Source organism: Populus euphratica, unplaced genomic scaffold (genome assembly GCF_000495115.2).
Source record: "Populus euphratica unplaced genomic scaffold, PopEup_1.0 scaffold27.1, whole genome shotgun sequence".
NCBI classification, from domain to species: Eukaryota; Viridiplantae; Streptophyta; class Magnoliopsida; order Malpighiales; family Salicaceae; genus Populus; species Populus euphratica.
In genome coordinates, this window is record NW_011499899.1 from 490,102 (window position 1) to 493,125 (window position 3,024).

At 36.2% G+C, this 3,024-nt stretch overlaps 1 long non-coding RNA gene across 2 annotated transcripts; it reads left to right on the forward strand.

Annotated features, from left to right (window-relative positions):
- The first annotated feature begins 923 nt into the window (after positions 1 to 923).
- Positions 924 to 2,813, forward strand: LOC105132491 (uncharacterized). Of its 2 annotated transcripts, XR_843584.1 has the most exons (3): positions 924 to 954; positions 1,431 to 1,528; positions 1,974 to 2,813. It is a non-coding gene; the product is annotated as an uncharacterized LOC105132491 (long non-coding RNA). The 2 variants fall into 2 exon arrangements; XR_843583.1 differs by lacking the exon at positions 924 to 954 and having other exon boundaries at positions 1,310 to 1,528.
- Positions 2,814 to 3,024: the final 211 nt, after the last annotated feature.

The following is a 3,024-nucleotide window of genomic DNA, read 5'->3' on the forward strand; positions in this document are numbered from 1 at the left end:
GCTGGAAGCTCCAATAGACAGTCTCAGATATTTAAGAGGGAAACCTGCCACCCTGCATCTCGAAACCTTAGCCATGCCCGCTATGGGGCTACTGTCCAAACCGACCCCTGTTATAGAGCTCTTGGAAAAAATGACTTTCAATTCCTGAATTAATTCAAAGCATTGCAGCACCCACTTGATGTTCTGAACAGAAGAGAGACTCTCTGAGCTGAAAAAAAGTGTGTCGTCAGCAAATTGAAGGCACGAGAATCTGAAATCATCAGACCCCAGATATACCTTCCACTGAACCCAAATCAGAGCCCTCTTCAATCATACTAAGGTCCTCTTCTGCAATGTTTAACAGAAAAGGAGATGAAGGATCACCTTTTCTCAAACCTTTCTCCATTAAAAATCCGCCAATACTCTGGCTGTGGAGATGCACTGCCTAATCCAACCCCTCAGTTTGTTTTCGAAGCCCATACAAAGCATAACTAAATAAACATAACCTTGGAGCTTGTTCCTCTTAAGATGGCTGATTACTTTATTCGCTATAAACACACTATCCAGAAGTTGATTTCCTTTGATAAAGGCATTCTAGTTCCCTCTAATAATCTCAGGCATCACACCCTTCAGCCGTTCAGCCAAAACCTTTGCTATGATTTTATATAAGCGGCCAATCAAACTAGGAGGTCTGAGATCTTTCAGACATGTAGCCCCTGCGAGTTTTGGATACGTGTTATGAAGGAGCTGCTTATACCCTTTGGTAGGTAACCCAAAAAGGAGAAATCTTCTACCATGTTAAGAATGTCCAGACCCACGAAATCCCATGCTTTTTTATTAAAGAAAGAATTAATGTCGTCCGGACCAGGAGCTTTATTTCCGTCACATTCCCATATAGCAGTTTTAAACTCTTCCATAGAAACTAGGAAGATAAGCTAAGACTCAACTTCCTAAAATTGATAGCAGAGCCTGAAGGTCTGAAAATTCTCTCCTTAGCATTCAAATTCTTGAAGGAAACCACAACAGCTTTTAATATCAGAAGGCTTAATACCACCCTAACTTTTTGGGAATGAATCTTTATAAAATTTTAGGTTGGTTTTTGTTTAGATAAATTAATTTGCATAAAAAAACTGTCTTGAAACATGACTAAACAATAATGGTTGTGTACAGAATATATTCTGAAATGTGATTACCTTTTCAAATAGCAATTATGATTGCTTTTTTAAATAGTAGTTATATACAAAAATGATATTCTCAAATACAATTATGTTAAAACGATACTATTTTTCTCTACCTATGTTATTGTCCAAAACTTTTAGCAAACTTTCTACCTTTGACCTCTGTCGTGCCAATCCCAAAAATATGTGGGAGGGTTTTTTTTCTGGGTGTTGTACGTAGGGGGGCATTTTTGTTTTTGTTCTCTTATCCAACCTCTATCCAACTGTTTGCAGGCGTAGTTCCTTTGAGCATCCTTGTATCGTCTGATGAGGCCAAACGCAACTTCTCTCCTTGCGGAGAATCAGAAGGGCTTGTTTTTAAGAGGAAGGAGGTAAAGTAATAAGACTATCATATAAAATCATCTTATTTGGACTTTGAGTGAGATAAAGTGTAAATTTATAGGAGAAACAGTTCTTGTTTAATCGTGTTAATTAATTCTAGACATTATAACTATGGACTAACAAACCATTAAGATAACAAAAACACAAACAAAACTAAAACTAAATATTAGGAACAAATTTGAACTTCCAATACATTAAAATATTTAGTACTGAAAATTGACAGTCTAGTTGTCCTAGGGATCTGTGGTTGATAAGAAGGAAGATAACGTATCTGTGAACATATGTATTGAGGTTTTAAAAAATAGTATACTAAATCACGAAGCAAATCTCTTGAGAGCTTTGACCCGAACAAATATAATTGTTAAATGCTAATTAAAGAGTTCATGTAGTCTTTTCTTGTGTCAATGCATGGTAATGCTAACTTGTGTCGATCAGGAAGGCAAGAAGCTGTGAATGGCATGTCTGCATATATGGAATTATCTGACAATATTAATATGATAATCATGATTGACATGTATTCAGAAAGAGATTAAGAAGATAATAACTGGAGGTTTCCATGTTGATGATATATCATTACATTACCATATGATTTTTCATATCAGTGAAGCGGTGATCTTGAAGGAGATCCTTGCAAGTTCACAGGATTATCACCATAAGCCTGGCATGAGGAGCAGAAAGAAAAATGTAGCCAAGAACAACCTGCCAACGGATTCATCTCTTGTTAATTATGCGTATATTGATGGAAGCACAAACAAGTCGTCGGCAAGTCATCCTTGGCTGCATCAATCTTTATGATCCTCCATGCAAGGCTGTTACAGTGAGACCACAGCAACTGAAGCAAGAAACAGGGACACTTTGCTTTGCAGACGTAGAAGGAGAGCTGGGAAGGATGGGAAGATAGAGGAAAAAGATGGGACGAGATTTTAAGGGAGCTTATGAGCCTTAAATACAAATGAAGGGGCCACGAGCTGCAATTTGTGATAAAATACACTGCAGTATTTTGTGCCTATTTATCTGCTACCGAGGCAATTGGGACAGCTCTTGCAAGAGGATATAGTTTTGGCCCCAGCTGGATGAAGTAACAGAGGTCCTTTCTTTCATTCTTTCGTTGCCATTGAATTAGTAGACTAATCATGAACTAATCTTATTAGCAAGCAACTAGTCATTGATTAAAGAATGCATGTTACACGAGGGGTTCTTTAATCTGTGGAAAAGACCTGTTACTCCAGTATGAGAATTCAGATTCAAGTCATGTCATTTGATTGATATCTTGGAGAGATGACATCTTTATACTTCATAAAAATTCATAGGAAAGTAAGTCTTAAACAAGGCTAAGATTATTATTCATTTTAACACTGTAATGATAGCTCTTCCCTAATCATTATGTTCTTTTTACTGTAATACAATTATTTTTTTTATAGATTATATAAAGTTAAATTGGTTATTATATTTTTTTTACAGTAATATCACTAATTTAAATATAAAA